Source organism: Triturus cristatus, chromosome 1_1 (genome assembly GCF_964204655.1).
Source record: "Triturus cristatus chromosome 1_1, aTriCri1.1, whole genome shotgun sequence".
NCBI classification, from domain to species: domain Eukaryota; kingdom Metazoa; phylum Chordata; class Amphibia; order Caudata; family Salamandridae; genus Triturus; species Triturus cristatus.
The window spans coordinates 1,281,368,983-1,281,392,403 of record NC_140579.1 but is presented as its reverse complement, the minus strand read 5'-3'; the positions used below and the strand labels follow the sequence as shown (position 1 = coordinate 1,281,392,403).

Genomic DNA, 23,421 nt, shown 5'->3' with positions numbered 1-23,421 from the left:
AGGATACAAACATGTCTGAGAGGGTTTAAACAAATATCCCTCACGTTGATTAATTAGTTTAACAAGCCACCAGACTAATATCTGTATGGGTTCTTCAACATATCTATCATGACACCATCACAGTGGAGACTTGAATAGGATTGTAATCACACAATATCTCCATGGGTACTTGAACATGACTATAATCACACACTATATCTGTGCACTATCCTTGTGCTTCCCTATATTCATACACTATCTTTTTGGGTACATGTGCATCCTTGTATTCATACACTATCTCTGTGGGGACATGGGAATGTCTATAATACACGCTATCTCTGTGGGGACCTGTGCATCTTTAAATTCACACACTATCTCTGTAGGGACCTGGGCATGTCTACAATCACACACACTATCTCTGTGGGGACCTGGGCCTGTCTATGATCTCACACTATCTCCGTGGGGACCTGTGCATCCTTATATTCACACAATATTTATGTGGGTACCTGGGCATCTCTAAAATAACACACTATCTCTGTGGTGACCTGGGTATGTATATAATCACACACTATCTCTGTTGGGATCTGGGTGTGTCTTTGATCACACTATCTCTGTGGGGACAGAAAGCTTTTGTGTGACAAGAAGTTATGTCTGTCTATCTATCATCCCTAGGAACCTACACCCATGTGGATTGGCTGATGGAGTTAGCTGGCATGAAGGAGTGACACCACTGTGGAACCTCTTTTTTTTTTTTTTTTTTTTTTTTTTTTTTTTTTTTAGTCAGTAGACCAGTCAAAATGTTGTGATAATGGTTACTTTAACCTTATAATTTCAATTGACACTTCAGTGAGTGCAACTAATCACAAGAGTTAGGCTATACCATTGAGTAAGGGGTACTTTACCGACTCCTAGCGCTACTTGTGTCATGCCCCGTTGAGCAATCTGAAGATGGATGGAGCACACGCAGCCAATCTGGTAAATTCCGAGTAGAGCTGCGATAGTATATGGCTGTGGAGAATCGGTTTGATGCACCAAGGGTATACACGGGTAGTGTAGGCCCTGAATACCATAAGGAAGTGCTTCAGATAAGCGATCAGTTGAGGCTCATAAGTCTGCCCAAAAGACCCAGATTTTTGTTTAATACAATGATTATTTTATAGTTGTACAAAATATCGCTTTTTATATATACATAAAATAAAATACTAAATATTACATATATAATTATTTTAGAAAATTAATTAGATTTAATATACATTTTAACTAATATAAGAAACTTGCTTACAAAAATTAAAACATATATACATAATTTATATATACTTTAAAACAATTAATAAACTAACTTAAATATATTTTATAATTTTGAAATTATGGGTAGGGGTTGAGGGGTTATGGGGGTGGGGGGGTGGAGCAGGGTGGTTTTGGGTGGTGCGGGGTGGGGTGGTGGGGTAGGGGGTGGTGCGTGTCCTGGGGGGGTGGGGATGCTGGGGGTAAGAAGTAAGAAGGAAGGATGGCAGACCTTGCCCCATATTAGTGAAGATGTCCTGCAAAGCAGCACAGCAACCACATTTGCTGCATTGCACTGCATTGCATTAGAGGAAGAAAGCAAGAAGTTGCCATATTTACTAAGACATGGCACTCTCCAGCTTTCTCCCTAGCACTGATGCACAATCAGGCTGCCTAGAGCCACACGCATCATAATGCAAAGGTGTCTGTCTAGCTTAGGAATTGTCCGTAGATGTGGTGTACAGTGCACCCTGATGATGCCCTTTGTAACGGGGTATGGAGGTGCTAGGGAACCTCAAGGCAAAAACCCTACAGGTGAGTGCAGTCAGGCACTGCTGTCTCCAACATGGAAAATCCTTGCCCCCTTTTAAACTCAGGCTAGATATCTGCCTGCAGAGGATGGAAAAGTGGTGGCTTCAAACAGTTGGCCTGACTTTCACTAATGCGCTGTTAACAGTGTATTTGTGGCTGTACTCTGAACCCCTCACTGTTTCTGATAGAATGAGTTCTGGACTGTTAAATGGCTCCAGGGAAGGATACAGAGGGTTCCAGCAAAAGTGAAGTGTGTTGAATTGAGTTGTGTTATGGAGGGAATTTCGGTCCTATACCATCAGGATGTCTGGGTTCAGAGTCAGCTAGTGGTCTCGTTTTCCAGCAAATTCTTTTTCATATTATTGGTTCTAAGATTGAACAGAAGTTTGTTTTTCCAGGATAATATCTGGTTTCCTGGTAGCAGTATTCACTCTCCTGGATTTGTGTGGTTAAGGAGATGTTTTGGCCATTGTTAGATTTTGGTGCAAGCTGATTTAACGATGGGTGTTACAGTAACAGGGCAAGTCTTCCTTTTGGTGGATTTTCTGTCAATGAATAGTCTATCTCTAAATTATCACGACTGTAGCGACCTTACTACCTGGTTAGAGTTGGATAATAAAGAGCCCTTGCGTTGGAGAAAGCACAAAATGTGGAGCAGACTTCACCATTGGTAGATCCTCAAACATATATACGATTTAGTAGATAGCATTCTACAGTAGATTCTCATCCAGGTTCAGCGCCGCCTCTAAACATTGGAACATTTTCAATTATGACCCAACTCTAAATCAAACCTTTATTTTCAATGTTATACTACTTTTAATGTCCCGAAGAGATAAGTAGATTTTTTAAGCTGAGCGGTACTGGAAAATACTACACGTTGTGGTGCAAGTGATATGCTCTTCATTAGAGCATTCTTTGACTGTAGTAAGTTTTTGAAGTAGGTAAATCCAGGAGACCAAAGTGAAGTTCAAGAAATGTGGGTTTATTTCAATGAAGAAGTTTCCCAATTGGCAAGTCCAACTCGCATCAGCACACTCCCAAACATTCTACAGTGCACTCCCAAGAGTTCCAAAGAGGAACCCCTGTCCCAGCAATACAGGGGTGGAACATACCAATTTATATAATGAGTAAAAAAGAGGCAAAATAACTATATTACAGAAAGAGAAAGATATAGATATAGATACATATATATAGATATATATATAATTTTCCAAGAGTTCCCCAGATGCGGGACCGCTTTCCGTATTAGGTCGGAAACATTCCTTTATTCTTTAAGACATGTGGCTTTCCCTCCCCGTATCTCGTCCCTGGCCTGGCGCGTTTCAAAGCGTTCGTAGCTTCTCATCAGAGGCCCTTGCAACAGGTTGAGTTAACAGCAATGCCACCCCCCCTCCACACGTATTCATTAATTGATAGGCTTCCGGTGTGCCCTCACAATGGATGACTGTAGCTGATGCACGCTGGGGAGTGTAGTTTATTTCGCCAATTCATACCCTCCAGTGGGTTACCCTACCGCACTCAATGTAGGACAACAGTGTTCGCAGCCCTCTGGTGGGCTTCAGAAGAGAACTCCACATGTCTGCTTGATTCACCCAATAAGCCCATGCAAACTTACACCGGAAGCCTATCAATTGATGAATTCGTGTGGAGGGGTTGTGGCATTGCTGTTAACTAATAGAAACACGAGGGAACCTCATTACGATTCCCAATTAAGCTGCACAACCTATTAGGATGAATCCAATGCATTGAATCCGTAATCAACTCTATTTCATCTTCCTCCATTTTAATCTGGTATAATTATCCTTTGTTTCTCTTTCGTTTTCGTCAATCCATTATACTCATTCACTTTTCTTTAGCTGCTCATTAAAACGCAGGAACATCAATGTTTCCACATGACACTCTTTACTCAAATCACCCAATGCATTTCGGGAACAATCCCTTCTTCGGGGGTTTCTAAGATGCAAAAAATAATTATCAGTGCCATAATGATGCTTGTGCATTCAATAGACCGGAAACACCGAATTTAAAAATCGTTAAAGCTGTACTCAAACTTATTACGAAACAATTTTTTAAAAATATTGATAACTCATGTATTAAAACCAGCAATATTCACACTTAATACATCACATCGCATATCTCCACTAATACTGAGCGATTCCTCACAGCTCTAAACCCTGGGGGCTTGTCTACGATATAGAGTAGTACAATGCGCGCTTACCGTGACACATGCTGCTGAGACCACTTAAATAGATCTCCTGTTTCAAAACATAAAATGCCTCGCGATGAAGCACCCATGCGTTATTCCCTTTCCTCTAGATCATGAAGACTGCAAAAGCCTAAAAGCGGCAAACGACTCACTTTTAACGCGCTAACTGCAACCAGCTGAAAAATCACATGTCGTCAAGCTTGTGCTAAAATACGCAATGGATTGCAAGGATATTCACTGCAAGCCGCTCTAATACTGCCATCGAACCGGACCACCTCTCCCACAATACCCCTGTGCATATATAACTGGGCCTGAAATCTAGATTGCACACTTGCAACTGTCTAATGTAAATTTTGTGAACAAGACAAAGAATAAATCTCAAAACATTTTTAACAAATAATTACACTAACATATATTTGTTGTTTAACACATATTTTCATACTAAATAATCTCGGTCATGTAAAAAACAGTTTCATTATGAACACGATCTTGGATGACAAGGGAACTTGATGCCTGCATATGCGATGTTATTAAATACTGTCAAATGATCTTTTGTCCTTTTTCACTCAAAAGTTTCTTCTGGGTGCAATCTCAACGGTAGGGCAGAAAGTTCAGCGAAGTCTTGGCAACCTCTGGCAAAGTGTTGCCAGAGGTAGGTTTTCTGTACAATTTAGTTTCAACTTTCCCATTCTCAATATACACTGTTAAATCAAGGAAATTACCACTCACACTGCTGATTTCACTTGTGAAGTTGAGATTTACAGAAAACCTTCCTCTGGCAACACTTTGCTGCACGCTCAGAGCTTTCACTCAGTTAATTTGAAAAGAAGCATTCCGTATGGAGAGAGTTTTAGAGTCAGGCGAAATTGTAGTGTACCAGAGGAAAGTAAGAAAGAGCTAGATACTTTAACGAAGAGTTTCAGAAGCAGAGGATACCCAGATGATTGGATTGATAATGGGATCAGCAAAGCATCAAGGAAGGAAAGAGAGGAGATTTTATTTGATGCTAGCAAGAAAATTGGCAAGGGTAATGAAAATCAATGTAGATTTATTACTACATATAGCAAACATGATGAATTGAGAAGAATTCTTAACAAACATTGGCACATAATAAAAAATGATTCACTGCTAGGCAAACAGGTTATGAAGAGACCACAGATCACTTTTCGTAAGGTCAGGTCCTTCAAACAGGCATTATTAAGCAGTACCCTTAAGAAGCGGCAAGCTAAAACAACATGGCTGAGCAAAAAGCAAGGATTTATCAAGTGCCTAAAATGCAAGGCATGCGTGCATGGAATTAACACGGATCAGTATAGATTAGGCCTAACAAATATGATGAGAAAGATCAAGGGCAAATACACGTATAAAACCGATTATGCAATCTATGTACTGCAGTGCCCTTGTGGCCTGCGCTACGTGGGAAGCACGATCCTTGAAGTCCATAAGCGTGTCTTACAACATTTAAGGGCGATAAAGAATGGGGATAGATCTTACCCAGTGGCCCGGCATTTTGAGAAAGTCCACAACAAAGACATTAGAGGCCTGACTTACTATGTAATTGACTCCTCACCCACGCACACAAGTCCCTCCACGACCTAGGCCCAGGGTACCTCAACAGCCGCCTCACCTTCTACACGCCCACCCGCCAGCTACGTTCCGCTAACCTCGCCCTCGCCGTTGTCCCTCGCATCCAGAGAGCCACCGCTGGAGGAAGGTCATTCTCCTACCTGGCAGCTAAGACTTGGAACTCCCTACCCGTCCACCTGCGGATGACACAGGACCACCTGGCCTTTAGGAAACAGCTCAAGACCTGGCTGTTCGAGCAGTAGCAGACCCCCTTCCCCAAGCGCCTTGAGACCCTTACGGGTGAGTAGTGCGCGATATAAGTTCCGTGATTGATTGATTGATTGACTCTGTAACAATGAATGTGAGAGGAGGAAATAGGGTGAAGAAGTTGAGGAGACTAGAGTCTCGCTACATTATAGAGCTCAATTCAGCTGCTTGGCAATCGAAACACGTTTGGTAACGGCAGAAAATAAAAGTTCAAACCGTACAAGGCGTCGTCCTCGTTTATTTGAAATATATATATATATATCTCTCTCTCTCTATATATATATATATATATATATATATATATATATATTTCAAATGGAAGACTACAACAGTGTTCATCATCATAGGTGTAGCACGACAGGTGTAATTCTGATGACCGATTTTCAACTTGTGCAGTTTTCTCAAATAAAATCATTTAAACATCATTGTCATGTATGAATGTATGTTTATGGTACAGTGGTGTGGCTTATAGTGGAGTGGCATACTGTGGAATAGCGTACAGTGGAGTGGCATAAACTGGAGTGGCGTATAGCGTAGCGTGGCATAGAGTGTAGCTACAGAGTAGAATTGTGCAGAGTTGAGTGCCTTAGAGTGGAGCTGATTACTGTATAATAGCGTAGAGTGGAGAGGCATACAGTGGAGGAGTATAGAGTGGACTGACATACAGTGGAATGTCATAGAATAGAGTTTAATAGCGTACAATGGATTAGTGTAGAGTGGAGGATCATATAGTGGAATGACGTGGAATGGAATGCGTAGAGTATAATAGCATAGAGTGGAGTAGCAGAGAGTGGAATTGCTTGGGGAGGTATAGCATATAGTGTAGTGGCATACAGTTTAGTAGCATACAGTGGAGTGGCATACACTGTACTAGCATACAGTGGAATAGCGTACAGTGGAATAGTGTAGTGGGATGGCATATAATGAAGTGGCATAGAGTGGAGTGGCATGCCGTGGAATTTGGTAAAGTGTAAGCATGGAGTAGATTGGAGGGGGTTACAGCAGAGTGGGAATGACTAGAGTGTCATAGAATGGAATGGGTTAGATTGTAATAGCGTGGTGTGGTGTGGAGTATAGTGAAATGGGTGGAGTGAACTGGTGTACATTGCATTGGAGTAGAGTGGAATAGCATACAGTGGAGTGGCAGAGTAGAGCATGTTACTTTAAACGTAGCTGGAAAGTGTGTGAATGGATGTAGATGTAATGTGGCAGGAACGTATATAATGGAGTGTAAATGGTAATTGTTGGTAGTAAATGTAAATAGTTTAAGTAGTGTTAAAGATATAGATCTGACAATACTTGTATACTGTGCCTTGGTATACTATGGTAACATTGCGGTATAACGTGGTAAATACCGATAACAAGGTAGCATATGACTGGCTAGCAGCTGTGTTTACAAAACATAATAGGCAGCTATGTAGCTTTTAGCCCACTTTTGGTCCATTCTGGGTTAGGGCCTTAGATATAGGTAAGTAGTATTTTTTTATTGTTGTACCCTACCTATTACCAATGTATTAGTGGTAAAAGGTAGTGAAAATGAATTTATATTTTTTGCTATATTTTTTAAACAGTTTACAGAGAACTACGCTAGAACCTACAAAGTACCACGGTAGTTCAGGAAAAAAATAACATTGAAAAAAAAAATGCTATGTAGTACACTATATTAGTGAAATATAATGTAGTACGGTGTTTGAAACTTATTACCAAATCTTTTATTTTTAAGTATCTTTTTTTTTTTTTTTTGTCCTCATCTCACCTGATCAAGCGGCAGCGGGTTTAATAGCCAACAAATAAGGATGGAGCGGGGGGAGGCCCAGTGGCTTACCACGCTTGCTTGGGGTCACCAGACCCATCCCTTCTGATGTTTCTCAGGGATATGGTGTAATCATAGGACGGATGGTAACAGGCTCAACGAGCGACCCCAACTCATTAACGGGTACCAGATATTTAAGACCTTGTCCACAGAGCGCTCATACTCCAGCCTAGCCATACTGAATGCCGCATTCAGCCAATCTTCTCTTTTCGGGGGGAGTGGATCCTTCCATCTCTTGCAGATCTCTCTCCGTGCCAATAATATCATGTACATTAATAAGCCTTTATCCTGCTCGGTGGCAGAGCTAGTGAAATGCCCATCGGCTCCAAAAAACACCAAAGAGATTTACTTCCACCTTGAATTTAAAAATGTCCCGAAGGGATAACCCCACTTCATTCCAAAAAGCCTCCAGATTGTGACATTGGAAAAAAATATGCTCATCGTTGGCTAACGGGGTATGACACCTTGGACATTTCGGAGGGGGGAGGGGGGCAAACTTAGCGATCTTATAGGGCGTGTAGTAGAGTCGATTTATAACGAAAAAGTGATTTTTCTTTAAGCAGGCTGGCTTTATAAATTTATAAAGAGTTTTTAAGGAAGGCTCAAAGAGGGCATCGACTTGGGGGGCCAAGTTGGAGGAAGACCATACCTCAATCGCCTTGGGTATTTTGATGTCATCTGCCGCTAGAAGTAAATTGTACCAGACCGAAATCTCCTTCTTTAGGGGCCCTTGCTGACACAATCTCTCAATTTCCCCATTTCCTTTAATCTCGTCCTTCTCCTTTTCCACCCCAAACCAAGAAGTTATCTGGAGATATTTGAATCTAGACAAACCCGGACCTATCTTGATTCTTAGGTATTCCCAGGGTAAAACACCTTCACCATCCAGCAGATCTGACCAGACAGAGATACCCGCACACTTTATTGGGATGGCTAGGGCATCCTTAAGCCAGAGAGGAGTACCAGGGGAATCCCAAATAGGAGCCAGTTCTGAGAAATAACCAATCCCCCAACTTGATCTCACCTTATACCATACCTCTAGAGCAGCCCTCAATATCTTTAGTCTAACCCGCTTGAAAAATCTAGGAGAACCAAATTTGTAAAGGAAAGCCTCTCCTACATCCCCTCCCTCAGTTCTCACCATGTCAGCTAAAAGTTTGCCCCAGCTAGACTCATCCAGCTTCCCCAACAACATTCGTATGCTCCTGAAATGAAAGGCTGCTGCATAAAGGCTTAGATCTGGGAGAGCCAATCCTCCTTTAAGGAGTCTACGCCTGAGCTTTTTCCATGAGAGCCTTACTCCCTTATCGCCCCATATAAAACTCCCGATCCTACCCTGTATTTTATTAATACCCTTCAATGAAAATGACAACGGAATGGTGGAGAATAAAAAAGAGAGTTTAGGGAGAATGATCATCTTTACAAGGTTGACCTTGCCAAAAATCGTCAAAGGAAGATTTCCCCATTTGTTTAAGAGACGGACTATTTCCTTGGAAACTCTATCTAAATTGATTTGCGGGATTCTATCCAAATCTGCAACCACTGTAATTCCCAAGTATCTAAACTCAGAAGAGACCTTCCCACTCCAATTGTCTATGTTCCAGCACATGACCTCCGTTTTGGAGCTATTTACTTCATACCCGGAGACAGCACCAAATGAGGCCACTAGATTCTCTATAACCGGAATCGAGATTTCCGGATTACCAGTATATACTACTAGGTCGTCCGCATAGAGGGCTAATTTCGAGCTATAGGGACCAGATTGAAAAGGAACTATTAGATTATTTAACCTGATCGCTTGCGCCAACGGTTCAATATAAATATTAAACAACAATGGGGACAGTGGACAGCCCTGCCTGGTCCCTCGTTGGATGTAAAAAACAGAGGTAAGCACCCCATTCAGGAGTATCCGGGCCGAGGCCCCCTGATAGCATCTCTGAAGGGTCTCAATAAAAATCGGGCCAAATCCCATTGCCTCAAGAACAACCCACAAATAGATCCAACAGACTTTATCAAAGGCCTTGGCCGCGTCTAGCGCGACCAAGGCCATGGGAACTTGTCTTTGTACCGCAAGATCTATATTACCTAGCAGTATATGAGTCAGATCATCTAAGTGTCTTCCGGCCATAAAACCCTTCTGGTCCTGATGGATCAACTTCGGAACCAGTTTTGCCAGTCTCCCCGCAAGAATGCCGACAAAGATCTTATAATCGGCATTCAGCAGGGAGATTGGTCGATATGAATCTGCCTTAGTGGGGTCTTTGCCTGGCTTCAAAATCAGAACCAGAATGGCTTCCTTCCATGATGCAGGGACCCTGCCTCCTATCGAAAAAATAGAGTTAAAGATTACCTTTAAGACCGGGACTAGTTCCTCCGCTAAGAGTTTATAGATCTCACTTGGTATTGCATCGGAACCAGCCGCTTTTTTATTCTTTAATCTTCTAATCTGTTCCTGAATTTCTTCTTCGGAGATAGGAGCATCTAACCATAATTTATCCTCCGACGATAACGCTGGGAGCTGTTTATCCCCTAGCCAAGCTCTTATTGCTTCAAGGGTTGGAACAGACCCCTCCCTATATAAATCAGAAAAAAGAGATAGCAGACATGTTTGCATATCCTCGACTCTATTTGAGATCTCTCCTTCATTATTTACCACCAGTTCTTTAATATAATTTTTAGATCTATCAAGTCTAACCTTCCAGGCCAACAGAGCCCCGGCTTTCTCCCCATATTCAAAATTCTCCATACGAGATGCTTCCCACTGTGCCCTGCATTTATTATCCAACATCACCCTATAATCCTGTCTCGCATTATCAAGGTCTGATGAAATCAGTTGGGCTTGCTCAGGATCACAGGAGAGGGACAACCAGGCAGACTCAAGCTGGCCGATTCTCCCTTCTAGATCTTTTAAGACTTTGGTCTCCTCTCTATTAATTCCTGAAATTAATCCATGGAGGGACCCTCTTAGAGTGGCCTTATACGCATCCCACACCACATCAAACGAGGCACTACCAAGGTTTCTGGGGAAAAAATCGACGGAAAGGGTCTTAATAGCTAGTATTACATCAGGGTTGTTGAGCATTACCCTCTTTAATGTCCACCGTGTCTGCCTTCGGTCTTTACCGCTAGAGAGTTTTAAAACTAGAGGGGCATGATCTGATATGTGGCTAGGTAGGATAGTAATCTGCTCAATACCCCTTTGCGACAGACTATCTACAAATAGATAGTCTATCCTCGAGGAATGACCTAGTTTCTTATTCTGAAACGTGTACCCTCTACGTTGACCCTCCCTAACCCTCCATGAATCAACTAATTGAAGATCATGGATTAAATTCAGAAGTGCCCTACGAACCTTAGGGGCTCCTACATAATGGCTTAAATTAGATCTATCTATTTTGGGGTTTAACAACACATTAAAGTCCCCTCCTAGAATTAAAGGAGGTTCCTCCAACATCAGGATTGATTGAAGTTTAAGTAAATACGAGGGATCATCCACATTTGGACCATAAAAAGAGACACAGATTGTCTCTACATTATTAAGAAATATTTTAGCAACAATCCACCTGCCCGAGGCGTCGGATTGAATTCTCCCCATTGTACATAATGTACCTTGTTTTATTAGAATTGCAACTCCTCTTATATGAGACGACTGATGGGAAGCGCAAAAGCATTTAATCCAACTAATCTTTGAAAATATAGAGTTACTTTCCTCGAGGGACAGATGAGTCTCCTGTAATAGGAAGACCTGGGCTCGGGATAATTCCAGATACTTAAAAATCAATCTCTGTCTCCTGGGGCAGCGCATACCATTTACGTTCCAAGATAAAAACACAGTGCCTCCCCCCCCCTACCCCTATGCCCCCCACCATCTCACCCGACCACTAAGAGACATTAAAAGATTCTCGACTGAGACAATACTTTTATCCAATATCGGTGAGATGAGGATTTTTTTTAATTTTTTCCCATATGCTCCCCACCCCAGTGCCCCAATGGACCTCCCCCCCTTAGAACCCAGTGCCCAAAAAATAACAATAAAAAAGAATGTGCCTAACCCCCTAACCCATGAGAAACCCTCTTTACCAATAGGCAGAGCCTTTTGGCTCCCCCTCCTGGAATATGCCGGGCTTTATCAAAAATCCCCTGAAAGAGCTTTATTTTTTTCTTTATTCTTCTTTTTTTTTTTTTTTTTTCTCCTCTCCTACCTCCTTCTCTTTTCATCCATCATCTCCCCTTATTTTTTAACTAAGAAGAGAAGGAAAAAGAAAAAAACAAAAAATAAAAAGGTGAAGAAGAAAGAAACTACACTTACTCCTACCTCTTCTAGCATAGCAGTTACTACTACCGTTTATCTCTCTGGTCTCCCTTTATCTTAGCTACCAAGGAATCTGCCTCATCTACTGACTTGATCTGATACATGTGGTTATTCCACATAACCCGGAGCTGTGCAGGGAACTTAAATTTTGCAGTTGCCCCTAAAGCATTAAGCACCTCCAACCTCTTTCCCAGTTCCCATTGCCTGACTGCCGTAATATGGGAAACGTCTGATCTTATTTGGAAAGAAAACGCGTGTATCTCTATATTCAAGTCAATTTCATCCGCATCTTGCAACACCGTACCCCTCAGGAGCCTGATCACAAACCCTTTTAGGTTTGCGCCCTCTTGTGCTTCCGGTACATTCAACAGTCTTAAATTATTTCATCTTGAGTGGTTCTCAAGCCGTTCAATGTCCTCCCTCATCTCCATATTCTCTTTGGACAATCTCACTATATCACTTTCCACCATGGAGATTGAGCTCTTCATCTTTGGTAACTCGTTTTCCATAGCGTCAGTTCTCAATGTGACTGCATCTATCCTTACTGAGAGCGCCTCGCAGGAGGCCTGTATCGCTGCCTGATTGGCTTCTGAAACGGAAAATCTACTAGCCAACACCGCTTGATTACTCTCAGATATGGTAAATCTGGAATTGATATCATCCTTCATTGTTCGGAGAATATCCGCTAAAGAAGAAAAAGAGGAGGGAGTCGGCTGATGGGCCGAAGAGGTATTAGCGTAGGCAATATGAACATTCGATGTATCTGGCTTATCTAAGGCTGAAATAGTGACCGGGACAGTGGCGCTAGTAGCTACACCGGCGGAGGTCGTGGTGATAGAGACAGAGTCAGAGACCCCCCTAACACAAGGTCTGTCCCTCTCTGGAGCTGATTCTTTAAATCCCTCTTCAGCGAAAACAGCGAAGGAATTAGATAATCCTATCTCAGGATGTATCCTCACAATCTGCTCCTGAGAGGAATCTATAACTGCTGTAGATACTACTTCATTAAGAGCCTTGCGCTCCTCAAGATTCTTCACTGCAATCCCATCTTTTATGGAATCTGTGGGTGTAGATGTGGTAGAAGCTGCAGCTGTGCCAGAGGCCATGACCTTGTAGTAGGTTTTAAGAGACGGGGTCACTCTGATTTTGGAGGGCGGAGAGTTCTTAGATTTACCTCTTCCTCGCAGACTAGTTGCGCTGGCCGGATTCTTCTTCTTTAGGGAGGCACAGGAGCTGACTAATGGCTCTTCTAAAGTTTGGCTTTTTTTCTTACTCCCAGGCCTTATCTCTAAAATCGGGGGAGAGGTCCTCGGCGGGTATTGAGAGGGTTTGAGTTGAGGGTCCAGGACCAACCTAGCACGCAAAGCGTATCTGTTCCGGCAGGAGGCTTTTACCTGTGGCAGCAGTTTTTTTCGCAAGAAACTCTCCGAACCATTCACCTCCTCACCACTCTCCAACCCCCCCGCACTCTCCTGGGCGGAATTATCAGGGCACCCGGGGGCAACTTCCATCCATCCACTGACACTCGGCGGTACGCACTCCACTGCCCCCCGACAGGAACTGTCCCCCTCCCTAAGAGAACATATCTCACCCCACTCCGACCGAGGAAGGTCGTCAAAACTAGATTTTACCCTAAACCAGAAAGTAAAGGTTCCACCTGGGAAACAGACAGCTTCCCCACCACCTCCGACTCCTCTGACTCGCACCGTCCTTACTTGATCAACCGGTAACGCGATGGATCGAAAGAGCCTTCTCACCGCCACGGCACCGCTGTCAATCATTCGTTGAAATCCTCCAATCCGAGCCGGGACCCACCTCCACCGGCTCCGGGCAGCCAGCACTGCTGAACGCGCGTAGCTGAAAATACCGCCGCATCGATCCGTCTCTAAAGCTGTCTCCATCATGCACAGAGTGAAAATAAATCCTTATCCTCAGATACAGGAAATAAGAAGCTGGCAGTAGAGAGCAGATCCTTTAGCAACGGGGAATAAACATCGCTAAATTACCCGCCCGACATCTCCGAGAGAGGAGGCACGACCGTTTAGCCTACGGCCGCCATGTTCCTCAGCGCCCATTTTTAAGTATCGTGTTAAAATGCACGGTAGTACACTATATATGCGAAATATAGTACAATACACTGTATTGTAAAGTTTGTTACATATTTAATTTAAAAAAATTAAAGTACTGCCGGTATGCCTAGGTAGGACTGCGGTACTCTGTGATTTTTTTTTTTTTTAAATATTGAGTAACTTAATAATTTAAAGTGGTAATAGGTAAAAAAGATGTATAAAATCTAATACTTATCTATATCTAAGGCCTAACCCAGAACAGCTAAAGTGTACGTAAAAACAACATGGTTGCCTTTAAATTTTGTAAAGGCAGACATTGGCCAATCAATCCCTCATTATCATGCAGCACAGTACTTTTGTGTAACTACAACGGCCACAGTTATCACTAAGTTAAAATGCCTTATAAATTTGAGAAATAGTTACCCTACTTATCTGTACCACCCAAAAGGATCATCTAAACACCATAATCTTTACTCCAGCCACATCAGTGCAGCCGTTTTTGTGCTGCATGCAACACCAAAGTCTATGGAAAATACATTGATGGAAAAACCTGTTTTGGGAACCTGTTTTTTTCTCTGCACCCTCTTAAAGAATTACTGCAAAACTTGCCATCAACGTTCAATTTAGCTATAGGCTTGGAAAGTATTGTCGAGATTCATCAAATGGGAGCAAAATTATTAGAAAGCAAAACTCCAAGGAATTCCTATCTCTGGGATTCCTAACTAGAACTACAAAGTGTCTACTGGCACTCTGAAATTTATATCTAGATGTATATATCTATATCTATCAATTTTTGTTGTTTGTTGGGAGGTTAGGCCCTAGCCCTCTTTCCTTTTTTTGGTCTGTTCTGGGGGTAAACACAAGTCCCCCTTTTTAATACAAAATCTACCTTTACCCCTATCTACGCCCGAATCCTAAAATCACCCTTATCTTCCTTCACCTCTATCTATCCCTTGACCCTAAAATCACCCTTACCTCCCTTGACCTTATCCCTAAAATCATCATTACCTCGCTTTACCTCTTCCAACCCATTTACCCTAAGCTTACCTTTACCCTAACCTCCACTTACCTCTATCAACCCTAACCCTAAAATCACTCACCTCTCTATACCTCTTCACCCTACACTTACACATTAACACTAAAATCACCCTTACCTCCACTGACACAACCCTAAAATCACCCTTACCCTCAATACCTCTACCTACTTAGTAACCCTAACAACTCCCTTACCCTCCTTTTCCACTATGCAACTTGTAACCATTAAAATCACTCATAACCCCTTTACCTCTACTTACACCTTTACCGTTTCGTTCTTTAAATTAACCTAATGCTATTGTTAAAAAAGTATACTTACCTGTGAAGTAAGGTACCGAGTGGTAAGCGATTCATAGTAAGGGTAAAAATCTGTTAACATCATTTACCTGCGTATTACTTATTTGTGTGGTAAATACTGATAGGTAAATGTCATGCAGGGTAAAAAAAAAAAACTAATGGTAAAGGTTAAATATCTGAGCTGGGCCCAGTTGGAGGAGAGTTGACTGGTTGCTATGGGTACAGCCCTGTCCGCATAGGCCTGGACTTGTTTACTTAAGGGGATATTTACGAGCCCCTTGCGTCACCGGACTGTCACTTTTTTGTGACACTCTAGTTGTGCAAATTACAATATCATATTTGAGGCCACACAAACCCCCAATGCGTGGCTTTGAATGACCTCATAGCTATGGAGTAATGCAAGGCAGCACAAATCTTTGAGTTCTTACTCAGCACTCCGGAGGCGTTCCATCGGTTTTGCTGCCCTACACCAAATCCCCATAAATGAGGGCCTTAATTTCTTGCACTTGCTACTGTGCACACTTAGGAGTAGATTTACCAACATTTAGCTATTTCTTTTCATCACAAAAGTGACGCAAACCAGCACCATGTTTTAAAATATTTACTTTCAAGTTTTGTGCTCAAAATTGCCTAAAAGTAATGTGAAGCACTGCATTGCATTACTTAGCGTAAAAGGGGCATTACATGGACGCTCCCATGCAACCACCCATGCTTTTTGACAAAAACCCTATCCACCAAAAATGTGAGACCGGATTGTGCATCAAAAATTCACATTATTTGAAAGCAGGTGTTAAAAGCTGAAATATTTCCCTTTCAACTCTCTTTTCCAACTTTTCATGTGTGCTGCACTGTACAGCACACATACAAGGAAGTAAAAGTTTTAAAACTGGTCTGAGCATAGTATTTTGTACTGGAAGGGAATCCTTCCAGTACAAAGCTTATGCTAGACTCTCGATGCACCCTTGCATTTTGGTGCAAACGTGGCGCACAACTTCAAAATTCTGTGCCGGCGCTAGGTAGAGTGGAGGAGAGAGCCATATCACTGTAGATATGGTGCTGTCCTGCACCTTTTGTGTCATGCAACGGAACGCAGTACAGCATTTTTGACATAGGATGTTGCGACACAGCCATTTGATAACAAACATTTTGGCAGTAACTCCATACATTCAGCCATATCCCCCTGCTGCAGAACACTTGATCATGCAGTCAGGGCAGTCACGACGTGCAGGATATTTGTTACATATTTCTTACTTGTGGCCTGACAGTGAGATTGTGTGCGGCCTTCATCTCTTCATCCAGACAGGTAAGTGTCTTTCCCAGTTACTATGACCGGCCTAGGGCTGGCAAGGCCAGCTGTGGTTGTATAAAGCTGCAGCCTGAACAACTTCTCAATAGCAATTTCAGCGACTTTCATGCTCTGCAGATGCCAGTTCAATTAACATTGGCACCACCAGGCAAGTCCGACACTTACAAGTACACACAGTATCACTAGAGTTGACAGAGGTGGTCAACTGTAGCAGTAAGGACACGGACATCCAGATATACCCCCAGAGACCCATGTACCGAGGTGTTCTCATACTCACAGCTAACTGAACCATGCACAGATTTTTATAAAAAAGACAAGAAGTAAAGTTTTTTTTTTTTAGTGCACCCAGCTTGAGCCCTGTCACTGACTTGTGAAATGTTGAAATACACCTGTGGTCAACACTATGGTTCACTGCCACCCAGGTTTAGCAGAAAAAAAGCAGCCATTTGTTTTAAGTTTTGCCATTCTGCAAGGTCAAAAGCTGTAGTTGAAAAAGATTTGGCAGTGTTCATTGGCAACATGGCAAATTGTTTTCAGTATGATCATCTTAGAAAGGGGAAGTGGGTTAATGACCTTTTTATGGGGGAGCTTCAGTAATTGCAACGTCCTTTTTAGAGCTTTTCAATGCTCAAAAGTGGCTCAATTCTGATATGCATCTCTTTACATGCACTTCATTGCTTGGTTTTACTCACTATAAAGCGTTATAATTCAATGCATCATATGTTTGGCATTAGAATGCCATTCATAGGTACACTGAAACCATAAACACTTCCCAGTCTGCCTTCAGCCAGGCTTCCTGGTGTACCGTAGGGCCATAGTCACTGCCCCCAACTCAACAGCGCCAAGCGCCTACCTCATGTGCCTCACCCAGCACTTACACTACTCATCCCCTCTATCACATCCAGATCAAGACATCATAAACATACCACACCCACAGAGCACACAATTCCAACCGCATATACATCTTACTAAACACCACACACCCACAAACTACCAAACACACATCTCAACTCATGCTCATTAAAGCACATTGTGTTGACCACCAAGTTCCAGACATTGCAGACCTTATCACAGGCCACATTTTCGGTAAATTCTTCATCCTTGAAACCTGGCCCCATTCTCACACATCCTATGCATCCTCTTACTTCGAGAATGAAATATTCAACATGCCCATCATGCACATTACAAAGAAGGAGGCCTTGAGGACATCAACAAAACCCTGCCTGGCCCTGCAACGTTTGTAAAAAAACAAAAATGAAATACTTAATGCTCTTAACACACCACTTCCCCGTGTACACCACCCAATCCAGCACCTTTTATCTCACCTACAGATTTCGCCGATAGAGGAAAAAAGTTGACCTTCTCACTATCTCATCCAGTCATCTCACCATGCCATCCTCTTCAGTGACTTCAAACTCCCAGACAAAGCACAAAGAAAGCATTTGACACCATTGTGAACCGCTTTGGGGAAATTCATGGTTATTTAGTTTTTCACTGAGCAAAGCTGTTCCAAAGGCCACATCCTCAATGTTGCCCTCTCAACAGCGCCGACCATTCAGTACAAAGCAACGTTTACCACTGAATTGGATCAACAATATCCCTATCTTCATCAGCTTGCTTCACATTCAACGGACACATCAACGTCAGACCAAAAGAGAGCAGCAACCCAGGGAACCAAACACATCTTATTGCTTTTAGAACAAATAAAGCTTAGTTTAGCTAGAATATCAGTTTATAAAATAAACTAGGTTTAGATGTCAATCAGTTGCAAGACAAAAATGAAATCAAAGCAAATATTCTCTGCAGCAGTTCAGTGGGTGTCCATAAACCCATACAAGTGCAACAGGGTACTGTACACACTATTGTTAACTGGCAAAAATGGGCTGACTTTTTTAATGATCTGTCATTTTTTAAATTGAATGTTACTCCCCACTTTATATTGGCAGGATTCTTTGCATGTAGGAAGCCCGCATAAAATCTTCAAGTATAATGGACTCCCCTCATAAGGTGCCCCTAAACATTCTGCAAGTGTTTACACATATTATGTAAATAACCCGGAATTATTTTAATCATTTGCTGTTGAGAGGCTCTAATACCTTAAAGGAAATATAATGCAGAAATAAATGTGGTTAACATATTTTACATGTTCCTGAATGGGGCTGGCCTTTCATGGAGTATGCAACTTTTAAAATGCTAGGATTCCTTGAAATTGCAATTGGTTTGAAAGTGACCCCATTATGACTGAGCACCCCAGTCACAGCAGGAGGCAGCTACACTCAAAGGGGCAACTGGCACATTCCTTCACCTGTCCTGAGCTGTGAGGCACACCATTCCTTCAGCAGTAGCACAAAACAAAAGTTAATTGATTTCATTAACATATCTATAGTTGCTGAGCAACTGCTCCCATCCCCCAGGCCCCACCAGAATCTCCAAGCATTGACAGGCAGATGCAATGTGCCTTTGGCCTCTCTGGAGCGGGGTAAAGCGAGCTCCACAGAGAAGTCTGGCAGGTGTACATATCCTGTTGGAAATGGGGGCTGTAGGCAGATCATTTTCAGGTCCCCGGCACATGTTTGCAAACATTACTATTTGTATTTTAGCTTAACAAACAATTAAAATGCATTTTGCTACTGCAGTGTGATGAAAATTTCATTTTAAAACAGACCTCTTCAGTAGGCTTCAACTCCTATCACTGCTCTGAAGAAAGTCGCAATGATTTTGTAACTGTAGGCAAATATTTGTTTAATTTATGGTGCAATCAGAAATACGTTAACATGCCAGCTAAGCATATATATTGCAGGCCACAATTATTGTAATACACAAGCTACTTCGGTTTTAATTCAAATCTAAGTCTAACCCCTAAACTGTTTTAAAAAATGAAAATATTTGTAATCTTTATAATAACGCACATTCTCCTTGAATGAAAATGCCAGCACCATTGAGAGGAAAAGAAAGAAAACATGCACAACTTATAAAAACATAGGTCACATGCAATCCCCAGTTTTACTTTCTAGGTTTTATTATAGCATTGTGTGGATTTGGGGGTCTTTTTGGGGACCACCCAAAGGTGCAGGGTCCACCCTTCGTCCACGGGCCCGGGTTACAGACTGAGACCAACACTGGAGCGCCGAGAGAAAAAATATTTATTACAATCTCATGAGATGGAGAGAGAGCATCGGCAACAGACACCCGCCGCTTGTCTGAGGAGGCCATCTCCTGAGTGCTTTGCTTCTGCACCTTATATACCCTTTATCCCCACCCTGTGCGTGCTAGGTGAAGAGTAACAAACACCAATAATTTACAGACAAGCAATGGTCAGTTATGATACAATCAGCAGGTGGTGGCTGTTTGGCCTCTGCAGGGCATAGGTGAAAAAGGCATGATTATATGTCAAACAAAGGTTAATCTGATAAGTCCACAGATGGTAGCGGTGAGGCCCCTGCAGGGTGTAGGCGAAAAGCATGTTTATACGACAAGTAAAGTTCGATCAGATAAGTCCGCAGATGGTAGTTGTTGGACCACTGCAGGGCATAGGCGAGAGGAATGATTACACAGCAAGCAGAGGTCAATCTGATAAGCCTGCAGTTGGTAGTTGTTGGACGCCTGCAGGGCATAGTGTGCAGGGTGAGGACGATAAACATCTGGGAAACTCCCTGTCCGACTGGTTGAGCATGGGCTGGTCAGTTTGTGGCAGGTCCAAGCACGAACAGCGTGTGAGCATCTGTGCAGGAATGTGGGAGGTCAAAAATGGAGCTCCAGAGTGATCGTGAAAGAGAGAGGTCAGTCATGAAGGGTATAGCACAAAATGGCGGAGTGAATGGCAAGATAACAGACCTACTTTTCCACAGTCCCTCCTTTTGCCATAAGCGAAACCATTTTTTTTTTTAGTCAATTACAATGTTCATCAATAGCTGTGTCTCACGTTCAGTCCTTATTTTATCGTTCTTGACCTGTGCATTTACGGGGACTGACTTGATAGCAAATGCGCAGAGGCCACAGAGTGGAGGACCACATTGAAGGCAAAGACAACAAAAGAGAACCAGGGCAAGAGGTATCAGGATGATCATTAGAACCTTCCATCCCCATGCCAGCAGAATTTGCCATATCCAAGAACCAAGGGACCATGGGTCTGTATCTTGATGGAGGTCAGAGGCTATTCGATGGAGTGCGGAAATAGCCTCGTAGACAGATGATGAATGATCCGGAACATACACTCAACAGCTGGTGAATATGACAAGTTAATTTGGGTAGCAATAGCTGAGGGGCCCCTTCCCTTCTTCCGATTCCAGCTAGTCATTGTCTTCCGCTGTGCCCTCCCCGCAAATATTTTTGCCTTGGTAGCTAATTAGATTTTGAGGTGGAGGTAAGCCGGTTCCTTTTCGTATTGTGTGCTGTGGGGGCTTAGGGAGGGTCTTTTTCTGACGTTAAACTGGCATTACATTACGCCAGTAGCAACAAGGGAGGGTTTTTCAGGGGGGCGGCGGGAGGGGGGGGGGGGGGGGAGTTAAAAAGTCCTCATAAGTTTGTCTCCTTTTTCCCTGTAGTTTTCAGTTTTTGGTCAGGAGTTGTCGTAGGGACCGTTTTAGAGAGATTGGTTCTATAGGTAGAGGGATAGGCGCGATAGGAAAGGCTAAGGCACTATGACTGGGTTGTCATTTTTATCTTGGAATGTCAACGGCCTGCGGGTGAAGGCTAGAAGACATAGAATCTTACAGTATCTGAAAGACTCCCCCCGCACAGGTCATTGTCATCCAGGAGACACACTTACTAAAACACGAGGTCATGGATATGCTAAAGAATTCGAAGTGGGTGTACAAATTTGTATGCACGGACCACAATGCCAACATACGAGGGATCCTTACAATATTTAAAAAACAGATTAGCGTTCAGATATTGGATCAAAAGGAAGATCTTAGTGGTAGATAGCTATTGATAAAAGTGCAGTTAGAAGGGCTAGTGTACACCCTAGTAAGTTATTATGGCCCGTATCAAGACGCTCCGTTTTTTCTGAACAAAATTCAGAATTATCAGATTTCTTGCCAAGACCCCATTATTTGGGTGGGAGACTTCAATATAGTTTTAAACCCTAAGCTGGACAAATCATCTAACTCAAGAGCAATAACACTTTCTAAATCTAGGCAACCTCTTATAGGTATAATGTCGAATCTGGGGCTGGTGGATGAATGGAGGCAGAGATCGGGCAGTATACCAGGGGTTTCCTTTCATAACTACAAATATAAACACAAGTCAAGAATTGATTACGCCTTTTTCAGTCATAAGTTGACAGAGGGCTTGAAAGAGATCATATATCCCCTCCCACCTCTCCGACCATTTGGCCATTTTTTTCATCCTGTTACACCATCAGCAGACCAGGCAAACCTCTTGGTCCTTTGATCGGACGATTCTGCTTGAAGAGGACGAAATTTGCTTCCTCGTTGCTGAAGTAAGCATATTTTTGGACATTAATACAAATTCAGCCTCAATAGCCACCGTATGGGAAGCACTGAAAGCTTTCATAAGAGGCTGTATAACAAACAGAGCCTCGTATAGACGCAAGGTCTATAGAATCACAGTCACTAATATAGAGCAGGAGCTTAGGCAGATAGAGCTGAAAAGCGTCCCACTCTCGGCAGAGGACCTGGAGAAGCGGGCTGCGGTGAAAGCAAAGCTTGAAGATTTACTTCAAGAAAGGGTGGCCAAGAGATGGGAGGCAAGTAAGTTGTCACATTTGAGTACGGAGAGTCGGCGGGTAAAATCCTGGCGTGGAAAATAAAAGCAGACCAGGCCAAAAAACATATTAAGGAAATAAAACGGGTAGGGGAAGCCAAGGCTAGATCTACTACTGCAGAAATAGGGACCGCCTTTCAGGAGTTTTTTCAAAATATCTACAAGGAAGACATCGTAGATGACCTCTCGGCTAAGGAGGCCAGGGAGGCATGGTTAGAGGAGGCTCACCTCCTCACATTTTCATCAGACCAGCGCGAACGTTTGGACGCCAAAATAACAGAGGGCGAAGTCAGCACTGCCATCAAGCAATTGAAGCGAGCTAAAGCCGCAGGTCTGGATGGCCTTCCAGGGGAAGTGTACAGTGCACTGGGTTCGGTTATAGTTCCATCTTTGACCGCCCTTTTTAATGCCATATTCATGGAAGGCATGGCCCCGCCAGACTCGTGGAATGAGGCAACTATTGTGCTGATCCCTAAATCTGGCAAGGATCCGGCTGACTGCGGGTCCTATAGACCAATCTCGCTCCTAAACAATGACTATAAGATCTTTGCGGCCATTCTCGCAGGAAGGTTAGGGAGTGAGATTGGGTCAATAATCCATCATGACCAGAAGGGATTTAAAAGAGGGCGACAGCTGGCAGATCTCACTCATGATTTGGCTGGAGCAATTGATATTGCTACTTCATTTTGTCTCCCATTGGCTACCTTTACCCTGGACGCCACCAAAGCCTTTGATAGGGTCAACTGGCCCTATCTGGCCGCGGTTCTGAAAAGGGTTAACTTAGAACATTTCCGTCGAGCTATCGTACTCCTTTATAAGGATCCAAGGGCGAGACTTCTGGTTAATGGGGCCCTTACTGAGCATTTTAAAATCACGAGGGGTACCAGGCAGGGTTGCCTGCTCTCTCGCCTCCTATTCAATTTATACATTGAACCCTTTGCTCAAATTCTGAGAGTCGATGCCAGTATCCCCTCTTTTGAGTTTGGAGGATGGGTTAAGCGGATAGGACTGTATGCGGATGATATTATT

The 23,421-nt window shown here is 42.9% G+C and overlaps 1 protein-coding gene across 12 annotated transcripts in view; it reads left to right on the top strand.

Moving 5' to 3' along the window:
- The window catches only part of LOC146871964 (KAT8 regulatory NSL complex subunit 1-like), a 1,874,485-nt gene that overhangs the window by 606,739 nt on the left and 1,244,325 nt on the right, over positions 1 to 23,421 (top strand). The window lies entirely within an intron of this gene.